Below are 15,888 nucleotides of genomic sequence, written 5' to 3'. Positions count from 1 at the left end.
CAGCCTCGCACAGCGGAAACTTAAGTGCACCGGACTGCCCTTTATATCAGGAACTTACGAGGAATGAACTAATGTCACAAGATTAAAGAATATTTTGGTACATTTGACATGACTTTAATTTAGGACTATTAAATAAAAAAAATATTTTTTTTCCTTTTTTATATAAAAAAAATCTATAAAGAATATACCATTTGAATTGATAGTTAGAAGATGAAGTTTAAAGGTTGAATTGAAAGATAAATACACTAACAACGTTAAATCTTTATTTGTTTTTACTTGATGAAGATTTGAATCTAAATCTAAATCATTTAGATGATAACTTATCGAGTACATTTGTTTTTATTAAAATTCTACCATTTATTGGATCTTAATACATCTGAATGTCAAATTCGAGATGGAGTGTGAAACTCATTCAGCACTCTTCCGTAGGTGATTTGATGTATTAATTTCTAAGTTGAATCCAATATGATGAATTAAGTTTGGTAGTATATTTTGTCTTACTTCAACACATATTTCTATTTTTTGTTTTGCTTGTATTGTTATTAGAGGATAATAAATTAATTAATTTTGTGGCCATAAAAAATAAGTACAATCTATATATTCAGTTAAAAATATTAGTAGTTTTTAAAATTTGTGGATTTAAAAAATATTTGATTATCCTTGTGGTCGGGCCCTTTCTCGGATCCTGCACATAGCGGGAGTTTTAGTGCACCGAGCTGCCTTTTATGTTGTTTAAATTTTATGTTGTGAATTATATTGATATTATTATTATTATATTTTTTTATATTTAATAATTTTTTAATTCAATATATTCAGATGTTAAGAAAACAAATAATTTTAATCATTCAGTGTTCAAATCTACCGACAACATCTTAATCATTCAGCTGTGAATTTAGATTCAGACGTCTTAATCTTAAATGAAAATAAATGAGGGCTAAATTCAAAATTTATAAATTACACATATGTAAAAAAAAATACGAAAACTTGTTTTAATTAAAACATATAACTTTTTCAAAATTGACTGAAACTTATTTATTTTTTAAACTGCATCATATAATTAAGAAATTTTCCATATACCCCTCAACTTTGTCATTTAGAGTTAATATACCCTCGTAACAAAAATGACTTACATATACCCTTATCGTTATAAATTGGCTCACGTATAAAAAAAAAAATTATATGTTTTTTTCCTGGTAGATTAAGTTAAAAAGACACAACTCATAATGTGCACAAAATTTATGTAAAGTATATTTACTATTTAAATATTTTAATTAAATTGATTATTATTGAGTAAATTAAATTATATGAGAAGGATCAAATATATTCTTACATGAATTATTTTTTAATAGAAAAAATTTAAAAACTAAGTTAAAATTAATTTTTTTCACTTTTATTAGAGGATAAGGATATATGTAAGTTATTTATATCAACTCTAAATGACAAAATTAAAAGAAATATTAAGCATTTTTCTTATTTAAAATAAGGATATTATGAAAAAAAAATCATATTTGTGGTCAACTACTCTTTTAAAAAATAAAAAAATAAAAAAAGGTGTGCTATGCAGTAATTAATCAGTTGTCTACACATAGCCCAAGGAAAAAAGTTGACTTTGTTTTTCTATTACTATTTTTAGTATATCTCAAGGATATTAATATAAAAAAATTGAAAACTTATGAAGAGTGGCTTAAAAAAATTCAGAAATTCTTTTTTTGGAGCAATCACTATAAATGTTTGTAAGATTAAAAAAATATGAATATGAGTGATGAAGATTCGACGGTCTTGAAGGGTGAAGACTATTGTTGAATATTTTTGTGAAAGTAAATAAAATGTGCTGTAAAATTGTGTATTAATATTAAGATATATTAAAGTATTTTAGTGTGATTCAAATGGTGTACGGAAATGTTGGAAATAAAATATTCAAATAAATATCCCCCCCCCCCAAAAAAAAAAAAAAGTTGATAAAGTTGTTAAAAATGAAAACTTCAAAGAAAAAAAATATCTTTTGTGGTCCTACTTGCGCCACGATTGTTTGCTCTTCTTTGCATTTTCTTGAATTTGTAATTTAATTAGTTATGTATGTGTCTTTATATCTTAGGTGAACTACTACATCAAAAATATGATAACGAATTATCATATGTCATTGGGAGTATTTCCAAGAAAATAGAAAGCACAATATCAAACAAAATAAAATATTATTTTACTTTACTTTACTTTACTTTATTAATTACTACATAGAAAGAGGCTTGAAGCACACGACTCATAATTAACGTGTCTTGTTTGAGCTGTGTACTTTCAAAGGGGCCCACTCTAAAAAAATATTTTTTTTATGTTTTAATTTATTTATCTAATTTTTTTAAATTTGTTATACATTTATTAATTACGTTAATAGTAGTATAAATCATAATAATTATCAATTTAATCTTTTTATTATATATCTGAAAATGACTTAAACAATACTATAAATCAGAATAATTAAGAATAAAAAATATTTCACTATCTAATAAGATGCAACAAGCAGACAACTCTTCAAATTTCAAATTATTATATATTTGAAGACTACACTAAAATTTCTATACTCACAATAATTAACAACTTAAAATATTTTTAAAAATATATGAAAACTATGATTGACTCTCTATCGTGTCACATAAATTAGAACAGATGAAAGAACATATATTATTTGAAAATTACATAAAATATACTTTAAATCACAATAATTAACAACTAAAAATATTTAAAAATCATAAAAGAAATTGACAACTTAAAATATTTGAAAATTAAATATTTTGGTTAACTTTTCAAAATTTCATTTGTATCACATAAATTGTGTCACATAAATTGATACATAAAAAATATCATGTATTGGGTCCTGACACATGCTCCTATACCTAATATTATTGGTAAGTGGGGTAGAGATGGAAACTATGTGAGATTTGGTCTGTTAGACATGTCCCCTTCGTTATGAATAGGCCCAAGAGAAGGAACTTGGGTCAGAAAACTTCGGATAGTAACTTCCAAAAATTTGAATCTAAGCCAGACTTGAATGATTTGTGAGTCGGGCGAGATATGGGGTGACCTTGTGATAGGTGGAGGCTTGAATCGGTAATCTGATTTAGTTAGTTGATAGAAAAGATGATACGAAGTATTTATGACTTCGCAGAATTGCATTCGGGTGAGTACAACTCCCGAAATTGGACTTGGCATGAAATGTATGATTGAAGATGCCATGGGATGGAAGAGTGTTGTAAAATGGGGGTTTGGAGTTCAAGTCCAGAGCTCACTGTCTCCGCCTATTCCGCCAGAGCAAGATTATTTTCGCCAGAGAGGAATGGTCCCGCTGTGGCGGAATAGTCGCGAATTAAAGACCGAGAAAAACCCTAGAACAGTAATAGTTTGCAAAAACTGTTCTTAAAACGTTAGGAGGAGACCCAAGGCAATTTTTTATCATTTTTCCACGGATTTCCTCGCTTAAGGTAAGATTTCTATTCCTTAAACTCATCATTTGATTCCTAAGACTCATAAACTAGGATGGGTGGTCATTGTGGGAGGTTTTTTGCCTATGGATAAAGGTGGGAATTCGCTGTGTTATACCTCGTACTTTTGTACCTTGGAACACTTCTTAAGCTTCTTAAGTCTTGAAAGGTTCTTAAGTTTCTTTGAGCTTCTTAAAGCTTCTTGAGCTTCTTAAAAGTTATCATGTAAGCCGGATAATCTATAACGCTACCAAACAACTCTAAAGAAGGGAGAATGTGACACCCCATAGTAAAGAAGATTGGAAATATGGTTATAAGAATTCGGAAGGAGTTGAAGGTCAAGTAATGAGTCGTAGGACTCGACTTATTTACATAAGCTACCAACTTGGAAATCTTACATACTTAAGCTACTTGAATACATACCAAGCTTACGTAGCAAGGATTACATAGGTTCATAAAGTAATATGAGATTACGAACCCATAAAAGGGAAAAGAAGGTGCCACGTGGCAGCATGAGAGAGTGCCACGTGGCAGCAGCTGAAAGTGACATGTGGTAGAAAATGGAGCAAGGGGTGGGCCCCCACATGCCATGTGGCAGCTCATGGTTGGAGGAAGTGGTGTGTTGGCCCAATGAAGGATTGACACGTGTCACCACTTAGGGGTTGACATGTGTCACCTCCTAAAGTGGTCTATATATATATGTTGGATGACTTATTCTTATCAAAAAGTCATCCTTATCTCCAACAAAATCAAGAAAATTCTAGAAAAAGAAAGAAGAGAAGAAACCCTAAAGCTAGAGAGAAAATAGTGGCGGCCAAGGGGAGAAAAAGGTAAGTTTTTCGATTTTGTTCCATGAATTAATTATCTAAGGTATACCATGATGGTATGAAGGTGTTAGTAATGTAAATTTATGGTTTGCAGCAGCACCAAAAGGTTAACAAACAGCCACGAAGTTTTAGCCGCGCTAAAAGAACTTCCGAGGTGAGTTTAAGCAAGTTTTGGCGAGTTTTGGACAAGGTAAGGTTTTCTCTTTTAAATTGGAGTTTGTGATGCTGTTATGCTGTATATTAAATGTCTTAAATGAGGTTGGAAGTGGAAAAATTGTATAAGGATGCTTGACGTTAGAAACAAACTAATTGAAGTCGTTATAGTTAAACCGAAGTCGAGTAATGCATTGTGATTGTGGTGCTGCAGTTAGAGCTGGTTGGATGGCGTGTTGCAGGGATGGAAAGTGTTCTAAAAGGGGTGTGGGTACTGCTGGTTGCATCCACATGACCCTTTGTTTCGTATTGTTAAAGGTTTTATGAAATAAAAGTTAAAAACTCTATTTTGATATCATAGTTTTGAGCTAGTTGTTTGGAGTTGTATTGAGTAATGTTGAAGTGATGTGATTGTATATATGGCTGCTGGTTGTTGTTGGTAATATGGCTGCTAAGATTAGCAGTTGGATAGGGCAATTTATAAGGGATATGTTGTCCGAGTTTTGGTAACTTCGGAACTAGTAATAAACTAGTCGAGGGAAATGGATAAGGAAACGATTCCTATGGATACTTGGTTGTAGAGTTGGAAATTGGAAAGTGAAAGGTTATTAACCTTAGTATTGCTTTCATGTTAAATAGGTTCAAAAGACAACGAGGCGAACGTGGTTAAGAGTAATCCATAAGAGGTATGTGAAGCCCTTTCTTCTCTTGGCATGTCTTTGGCATAAGTATGTGAAACTACCTTCTTTCTCTTGGCATGTTGTTGGCATAAGTATGTAAAGCTGTTCTTTCTTTCTTTTGGTATGTCCTAGTCTTAAGTGGATTATATATGTAATGTGGGAAAAATTCCATTCATGGAACCCTGAGTATGGTTCGTAAATCTTATCACTTCTCGATGTCCAAACTCCTGCGATAGTTGAGTTATGGCCTTGTAAGTCTTCGACATGACAAAAAGTAGTACCCGTGAAGCTTATCCCTTTCTTCTTTTAAAATGACTTAATGTAAGTGAAGCGGTATATGATATAAGATGATATAAGTATTCACCGAGTTCCATAAAGGGTCGGGTACGACCGAGTCCCACAACGGGCCGAGTATGATATAAGACAATATAAGTATTCATCGAGTCCCATAAAGGGTCGGGTATGACTGAATCCCATAAAGGGACGAGTATGATCGAGTCCCATAAAGGGCCGGATACGACCGAATCCCATAAAGGGCCGGGTACGAATGAGTCCCATAAAAGGTCGGGTATGACCGAATCTCATAAAGGCCCGGGTATGACCAAAACCCATAAAGGACCCGATATAACCGAGTCCCATAAAAGGTCGGGTATGATATATGTATACGATTGTAAGATGACATAATTATTGACCGGGTCCCATAAAGGTCCAAGTATGGTATATATACGCATATAATGACATAATGATACATTTATAACACCAAGTTCCACAACGGGCCGGGTACAAAATAAGACACTGAGATACATAACGTCATTTTACAAGATGCAGGTATAGTGATTTATTAATTGTTATACTTGTTCCTTTCATCCCTATGTCAATTGTGCGCTCTTTGTGATATTTTATGCTTTACATACTCAATATACATATCGTACTGACCTCCTTTTCTCGAGGAGGCTGCGTTTCATGCCCGCAGGTACAGATACACAATTTGAAGATCCGCCCGCGTAGAAGTACCACTCAGCAGTTCAGAGGCGCTCCATTGTGCTGGGGCCTAGATTTTGATACTAACCCTCGATGTATATATTTATTTGTTCACGGGTATAACGGGAGCCCTGTCCCGCCTTATGTTACTGTTCTTACTCTTAGAGGTCTGTGGACATATATGTGGGTTATATATGTACGGGTGTACGGTTGTGCCTAGATGTCTTATATTTTGGGTCGTTTCCTTTGTCATGGCAGTCTTGTCGGCTCGCACGTGTGTTCATTATGGAACGACCCTATATATTATGATAGCCTCATTGGCTTATACGTTGTGTTGCCTTATGCTGTCTGTTGGTACGTTATAACTCAAATAGGAGGCAGGTATACTTATAGTTAGCAGGGATACACGTGAGTGTGCAGTTCGGGCACTTGTCACGGCCTGCGGGGTTGGGTAGTGACAAGCTATAGGTGGGGTTTAGGATCATAGGTTGGTCTAAGAGGGAATTATACTATAATTCGACTAAGGTAGATCATTGTATTGATCCTTTGTATGTATATACTATTATTAGATCAAGAACAAATGGATCAAATCCAAAAAGAAAATGCTCTTGCATTTTAGAGTGGTTGAAGCTCAAATTCGAGGTGGGTGATGGTTTTGTTTCCTGTATGGGTTTCATGCACTTGCTAAATTACTTCATAATATGTATATGTGTGTATGAATAGAAAGACATGCTAGAAATTGTGCGAAATGGTCATTTACTGGCCTATTTTGTGATGAACCTGTTCTTGGTGATATAATGTTGATTATGGTGGTGAATTATGATTGCTTGTATGTTTGGATCGGGTGTCACGTTCCGACATACAATTAGATCGGGCATCATATTTCGACACACATTTGAATCCGGTGTCACGTTCCGACATAAATATTGGATCGGGTGTCACATTTCGACACGAGTTAAATGTTTGTACGTCCCATGAGAGGACCCTTATGTGAAGTTGCCTAATATTGAAGTAGTTGAACTGTGATCTTGCTGATTATTATTTGGGATGAAATGGTTAAGTTATTCTGTATACATGTGCTTATTATGTTGAGTTTACTTGTCTATGACTCGTTCAATGGCTAGCCGCGCGATCCTACCAGTACACTGTTGTTTTTGTGTACTGATACTATACGTGCTCTGTCTTTGTTGTGTACAGGGCATATTCAACCGGTTGCGGAGATACCTCGCCTAGAGGAGTGATTGTGTTCATGTTTAAGGGTGAGCTATTCTTTCAGACTGTCGTGGACTCTCTCTCTTTTATTCTAGTCCTTTTTTCATGACTTAGATTCAAACAATAGTTTAGTTCATGACTATGGTTTGTTAGATTTGGTACGTTCGAATTTTAGTTCCTAGGAGTAAATTTCCGCGTACATGTTTAAGTTGTTGACTATACTTTCTTGAGTTTATGGGGACTCATCCTTGTATCTTTTATTAAGACTGCTTTCACATTCTTATCTTGTTTATCTACTGCGTTTGCTAATTATTGGGTTGTTGAAAATGATTCTCCCACCGAAGAATTAGTGTGGTGTCAGTCATGGCGGATCAGGATCGTGACACAAAAAATGTACTATATATTGGGAAAGTTGTTCATATATTGGCCACCTAAAACTGATTTTCTTTTTGACATTTTTATCTTTCCCTTCCAAATTTGATTTTTTCTTGTCAATTTATTTATTAATTATTGTCCAATATATCAGGAACTTTTCCCATACATGAGGAATGAACTATTTCTCCAGATTTCCATGATTTCAAAAATGCATGCTTATTCCAATTTCCTTTAAAAATGCTGCAAAATGGTCAAATATGTATATAATTATTCCATCTATCTCATATTATATGGATATTTTATTATAAATATTTATCCCATATTATTTAATTACTTACTAAATTAGGATATAATTAATTAATTATTTTTATTTTATCGTTACAATTAATATGGTCTTTTAAAGTTTAAACAACTTCTGAAGATCCAAAATTTCTTTTTTCAAAAGGTTAATTAATATGAACAAAAAGCGAAATGGTAAAGTTAATCAATCTATTAATAATTTTTTAATCATTATATAAAATAAAAAATACACATTTAATATAAGATGGAGAAAATACCTTTTTCCCTTTTTATATATAAAAAATCTCTAAAGAATATACCATTTGTTTAATATTGCGCTTTCTATTTTCTTGGAGAATCTCGCAATGAAAATGACATATGATAATTCGTTGTCATATTTTTAATGACACGTTACTTATTTTTCTTATTTTATTTTAAAATTATTAATTTTTTCCTACTTTAATGATATGTGAGGATTACTTTTTGAATAAAAAGATGTGTGATCCTAGCTCTCTCATCTATTTTGTTTCTTTCTCCTCTCCTTTTCCCCACTTCTTGCCTTTCACTTTTTTTAAAAAATATATTATTTAGGTAAGTATGTTTTAATAAATAATTATTGATTTTAATAATATTATTTATTTATTATTATTTATAGTAATATATAATAATATTATGATAAATTTATATTTGTATTAAAAGTAAATTATGTATGACATATAAATGTTTTATAAGTGTTTAAAATATATTATGCTCGTTTACCAATAAATTGACGTAATATATTATAAGTGAATTATAACATGTGATAAATATATTACTCATCAATAAAACTTATATTATACATGTTTATAAATTGTTCTCTGTAATATGTTTTAAAATTATATTATAAGTATTCAGCGAAAAAGAAAATCGTATTGCTATAAATGGTAAATATAATCTTAATAGAGCATATTTATGTAAGTTTTCTTTTTCTTTAATTCTTCTTTCGATTAATATTTCAAATTATTTTTTTAATTATGAATTTTATTTACTCAATTATTTATATATATATATATATATATATATATATATATATATATATATATATATATTTAATTTTATTTTAAATTTTATTATATCAAAATTATAAAAAAAATTAGGGAATAAAATTACAAGATGGATAAACAAAACAATTTCACCAGATAAAATTCTAGGTAGCCAATCAACTAAGTTATAACATTTTAGCATTATAATTTGCCTCATAATTTTATCTCACTGTTTATGTATCACTAAAATGAAACAAGTATACTATGACAATTTTCTTGTTCCTTACAACAATTCGTATATTTTAATCAATTTTTTTGATTATATATATATATATATATATAATATTTTTCTTTTTTTGTTGTAGCATTATTTACGGTTGATAGTTCTTTTAGATAATTATATCTAGTATGTGTAGATTATAATCGACGCGTAACAAATGCTCATATATTATTTTTCAAACTCAAAAAATTAAGAAAGTAAATCTAAATTTAATCTTTCATTTGAATATTGCACTTGTTTGCATCATATCGAATTAGGCTCTTCTGTTTCTGTCACGATCCCAACCGGCCATGACTGATATCAACAATAATTTTTCAGTGGGAGAACCATTTTTACAGCCCAACTTATCAAACATAAGAGATAACAATTACACACTAGCTGAAGCATGAATAAAATCAGAAATAATACTCAGTTCTCATAAATTCAGCCAACAAATCAATCAACCAAAATGAATTTCAGAAACACCCTAGGAATTGAAAGTCATCCGTACCAAAACTCTAAAAAATATCTAAATAAGAAAAGGGGGGCACTCCCAAAAATGTAGTCATAAAACTAAAACAGTGTTTGAAAATCTAAGTCCTGAAAAAGGGACTAGAATAGAGAAGAGTCCACGACAGTTTGAAAAAACAGTTCATCCTTGAACTCGAACAAGTTTTACTCTTCTAATCGAGGCCTCTCTCCAGCCGGTTAAATATGCTCTGTACACAACAAAAGGTAGAGCAAGAGTATATCAGTACACAAAAATAATGGTGTACTGGTAGGATCACGCGTTTAGCCAATAAGCGATTCATAGACAAGTAAATTCCACACAATAAACATATACATACATAGAATAAGTCAACTAATTTCAAGTTCAACTATATTCAGCAATATCACAACTCAATATCTTCCACATGCTATAACTTCACACAAGGGTCCTCTCAAGGTACCTACAAACAATCAACTTTGTGTCGGAACATGACACCTGATTCAAATATTTATCGAAATGTGACACTCGATCAAAATATATCATATCGAAATGTGAAACTTGATCCAAATATGTATCGAAATGTGGCACCTGATCCAAGCATACCACAATTACAAATACATTCAGTATTTATAATATTTATATCACCAAGAACAAGTTCATCACCAAAAATAGGCCAGCAAGTGATCATTTCACACATAATCTAGCATGTTTCCCTATTCATATACACTCATGCATATCATGAGCAATTTAACAAGTATATGAAATACATACGGAAAACTAGACCATCACCTACCTCAAATTCAAGCTTCAACAACCTTACAATGCAATAGACTTCCCTTTCCGGGTTAGTTCTTCTCGTTCTTGATCTAGAAATAGTAAATACATATAAAGGATAAACATAATGGCCTAACTATCATGAAAAATAATACAATTCTTATCCTAGGCAAAATTCATGATCCTAACCCCTTCCTAAGGCTATTTTCCACCATTAGTTTTCAGTTCAAACCCTCCCCCGATAATTACCAATCATAATTCTAGGTTCTAGGAATCAAATGATGAATTTAGGGAGTAAAATCCTTATCTTAAGCGGGGAAATCCGTGGAAAATTGATGGAATTCGCCCTAGGTCGCCTCCTGAAGTCTTAGAAATTGATTTTGTAGAAAAAGACCATTTCTGAGATTTTTCCCGACTTAAGTCACGATTTTCCCGCTCTGGCGGGACCCATTCAGATTGCACGAAAATAGAGATCTCAGAGTTTAAACTCCAAACCCCCATTTCACAACATAACCTCTTTCCAAGATGTATTAAAATATACCTTTTACGCTAAATTTAATTTCGAAAGTTTTACTCGCCCGAATACGATTTCGTAAAATTGTAAATACTCTGTATCGTCTTTCCTATCAGTCTATTCAATTAAATTAGAGACTTGAACTCTCATCATTAACATGATCACCCTTGACTTCACCTGACTCAGAATTCGTCTAAGTCTGGCCTAGGCTAAAAAAAATTCGAAGTTACTATCCAAAGTTTTTTCGCTCGAAATCCTTCTCCATTGGCCTATTTCTAACGATGGAGATAGGTTATTATAATAGATATAAATTTACCCATCACTCATCCTCGAGTGACTAGCTAAAAAAATAGGGTTAAAGTAAAGATAGAGTAGTACCTGTTTTGTCGAACAATTGAGGATAGTTGTCTCGCATGTCTTTCTTAGTCTCCCAAGTAGTTTCCTCTAACTAATAATGTTTCTATTGCACTTTAACCATATTGATCTCTTTAGTCCTTAACTTTCGGACGTCACGATCAAGAATTGAAATTAGTTCCTCCTCATACGGAAGTTCCTTGTCTAATAACATTGAGTCTCATTAAATAATGTAGTCCCCATTCCTATGGTACTTTTTTAGCATGGACACATGGAACACCGGGTGTATCCAGACAAGCTAGGTGGTAAGGTCAATTTGTATGCCACTGGCCCTAACAGTCAAGAATTTCAAAAGGGTCAATATAACGAGGACTGAGTTTGCCCCTTCTCCAAGCCACTTTACCCCTTTAATGGGAGATATTTTTAGAAGTACTTGCTCACCGAACTCGAATGTCATAGCTATTGCTTTACGGTCAGCATACTTTTTCTAACGACTTTGAGCTGCTAGAAACTTAGCTTGGATGCTCCTTACCTTCTCCTGAGCATCCCTCACTAAGTCTACCCCAATGACTTCACTTCCTCAACTTCAAACCACCCTATGGGAGACCTGCATCCCCTCTCATACAGGGCTTCGAATAGTGCCATATCAATATTGGAGTGGGCTATTTTTATAGGAGAACTCATACAAGGGGAAAAACTTGTTCCAATGTCCCCCAAAGTCTATCACACATGTCTTCAACATATCTTCCAGCACTTGGATAGTCCTTTCTGACTGCCCGTCTGTCTGTGGATGGAAAACTTTATTGAAAGTGAGTTGAGTACCCAACTCTTCATACAACTTACCCCAAAAATTGAAAGTGAATTGCGTACCACGGTATGAAATGATAGAAAGGAGCACCCCATGCAGCCTTACTATTTCCTTCACATAAATCTTGGCCAACTGTTGTGCATTGTAGTCCACTCTAACCAGGATAAAGTTTGGTGACTTTGTTAACCTGTCAACCACCACCCAAATGGAGTCATACTTTTCCAACGTCTTGGGAAGTCTCACCACGAACTCCATGACTATTCTCTCCAATTTTCAATCAGGAATGGGCATTCTTTGAAGCAAACCTGCAGGTCTTTGGTGCTCATATTTCATGTGTTCTAACACTTGACTACATATTCAGCTATGTCTTTCTTCATATCAGTCCACCAATACAACCGTTTCAAGTCTTGATACATCTTAGTCACTTCCAGGTAAATAGAGTATCGTGAACCATGAGACTCACACAGGATTTTCTGAATTAGTCCATCTACAAGGGGAGCACAAATCCTTCCCCTAAAGTAAAGTACCCCACTTGCATCAAGTGTTAAGTCTTGAGCCTTGCTCATCAATAATTTTCCTCTAATTTCATTTAAGTTCGTATCCTCAAACTGCTTGATCTTGATCTCATCTATAAAGTAGGCCTTGTCCAAACAGGCTAGACTACCCATGCTCATCGATTTTTGGCTTAATGCGTCTGCTACCACATTAACATTACATGGATAGTACTAGAGGGTGACATCATAGTCTTTAAGCAACTCCATCCACCTTTACTATCTCAAATTCAAGTCCTTCTAGGTGAACACATGTTGTAAACTGCGGTTATCAGTAAATACCTCACAGTTGATGCCATACAGATAATGTCTCTAGATTTTCAGTGCAAACAATACCGCTTCCAACTCTAAGTTATGAGTCGGGTAGTTCCTCTCATTCACCTTCAATTGCCTTGAAGCATATTCTACAACATTCTTATCTTGTATCAACACAACACCCAAACTGGAATGTGAAGCATCATAATAAATAATAAAGTCTTTACCTTCGACCAGTAGGGTCAGAATTGGTGTTGTGGTCAGAAGAGTCTTGAGCTTTTAGAAGCTCTCTCCACACTTGTTAGTCCACTCGAATGGTACCTCCTTTTTAGTTAGCTTGGTCAAGTGAGTAGCAATAGAAGCAAAGTTTTTATGAATCGGCGATAATAACTGGCTAGTCCCACAACGTTTCTAACCTCAGTCACAGAACTAGGCCTAGCTTAGTTCTTAACTGCCTTAATCTTTTGTGGATCAACCATTACCCCTTGTTTTGAAACAACATGACCTAAAAAGACAACTAAAGGTAGCCAAAATTCACACTTAGACAATTTAGCATATAATTTTTGCCTTTCCAAAACACCTAGAACAATTCGAAGGTAATCAACATGTTCTTGTTCACTTTTTGAATATACCAAGATATCGTCTATAAACACTCATGAATGAATACAGAAATGGTTTGAACACTCCATTCATTAAACTCATGAAGGTTGCAGGTGCATTGGTCAACCTAAAGGACATCACTAAAAATTCATAGTGCCCGTGCCTAATTTTCAATTGATGATACCCAGACCTGATATCAATCTTGGAAAAGATTGAAACACCTTGCAACTGATTAAAAAGGTCATCAATACAAGGCAAAGGATATTTATTTCTAATGGTAACCTTATTCAGTTATCGATAGTCAATGCCTATTCTCATACTACCATATTTTTTCTTGACAAACAACACCAGAGCATCACAAGAGAAAGCACTAGGATGAATGAACCCCTTGCCAAGAAGCTCCTGAATCTGAGTCTTAAGCTCTCACAAATCTGCTGGAGCCATATGATAGGGAGGAATGGAAATTGGACAAATACCCGGATCTAGGTCAATGCGGAAATCTATATCTCGGTCAGGAGGTATACCAAGCAATTCTGAAGGAAAAACTTTTAGAAATTCACACACTACTTGAATATACTTAATAGTAGGAGACTCTACATCCACATTCTGGATATGAGTCAAATAAGTCAAACAACCCTGCCTCACCATTTTTCTAGCCTCGAGAAAGGATATGACCTTAACTGGCTTAGACTTGTACACCTTTTTCCACTCTAACTTTTCCCTCCCTGTTATCTCTAGAGCCACAGTTTTTGCATTGCAATTAAGTAAAACAAAATAGGAGACAAGCAAGTAATTCCTAAGATCACATCAAATTATGTCATGTCTAAAATCACCAAGTCAACCTAAGTTTGGTATCCCATAAACATAACAAAACAAGTACGGAACATATAAGTGATTATGACAGACTCTCTAACAGAGGTAGAAATATGAATAGAGGCATCTAATATATCACACAGTGCATCAAATCCCAAGGTATATTTTACAGACACATAAGAATAAGTGGAACCCGGATCAAACAAAATGATAGTCATTCGGTCACAGTCAAGAATAGTACATGTGATAACTGCGTCAGACATCTCTGCCTCGATCTTACCAAAAAAAGCAAAAAACTGAGCTCGATCATCCTAAAGGGCCACCTGCCTTCTTGGATGGGGACATGCACTACCATTCCCTCGGCCCCCACGACCTCTCGAATTTCCTCCTCGCCCACCCTATAGATGTCCTTTACCATTGCTCCCTCCAGCTACTGGTACTACTGCTCGGGCCTGCTGGTACTCCTCCGTATATGATCTGGATCTCCACAATTAAAATAGTCGCAATTAAAAGATGGGCGGCTACTTGGGAATGATGCTCCCTGACCCTCATAACTGGATGTTGCTGTGGAGTACCTAAAAGACTGCTAGTAGAAGCAGGCAGCACTGACTGAATTGTCCGAGCTGCAATCACCGACCTACATGACCGTCTAGAATATGATCCCTGAAAGTTACCTGTACTCTTGGGCTTCTTAGCCAGAGCTTTGGCTTGCTCATTTTTTCTCACACCTTCAACCTTTTTAACAAAGTCTGTGACTTCGTTGAAGCTCCTTCCAGACAAAGTTATATGGACAGAAAGTACCTGTAACTCAGGGTTGAACCCTTTCATGAACAACCTGATCCTCTCCTCCTTTGTAGTGACCAGCTAAGTAGCGTATCTGGACAATACATGAAGCTTGGCCTCATAAGTAACCACTGATAACCCTCCCTGCTCAAGGTCCATAAATTCATTATTCTTTTTGTCCCGCAAAGTAGGGGGCACATACTTTTTCTAGGAACAGAGCATGGATCTGAACCCAAGTGAGTGGGGGAAACATAGGCGAACGACACTCCACATAGGCCTTCCACCACTGCTTGGCCTCACCCTGCCGCTGAAATGTCATAAATTCCACTCCATCTTGATGCATTATACCCAACTTGTGCAACTTCTCATAGAAATCAAAAATAAACTCATAAGCATCTTCGTTTTCAGTATAATGAAAGATTGGAGGTTTGAGTTTGAGGAACTTGGTGAGTATGTCATGCTCAATACTGGTCATTACTAGATTCATGATTGGTCTGAAGAAGGCATCAGTGCCTACGACCTCATCTGCTAGTTGAGTTGCATTAGCAACAGGACGAGCAACATGAGTTGGTGCTGCGGGCATGATGGAAATGGCTCTAGTACCGGCCAACTCACTCAAGAATGCTATAATCTACTGAGCTTGATGTTACATTCCGTATTTTTGCATTTTGGATTATCCGTAAGC

The sequence above is a fragment of the Solanum dulcamara genome, chromosome 2, assembly GCF_947179165.1.
Source record: "Solanum dulcamara chromosome 2, daSolDulc1.2, whole genome shotgun sequence".
NCBI classification, from domain to species: Eukaryota; Viridiplantae; Streptophyta; class Magnoliopsida; order Solanales; family Solanaceae; genus Solanum; species Solanum dulcamara.
The sequence above is the reverse complement of the archived record's forward strand: the minus strand, read 5'-3'. Positions refer to the sequence as shown.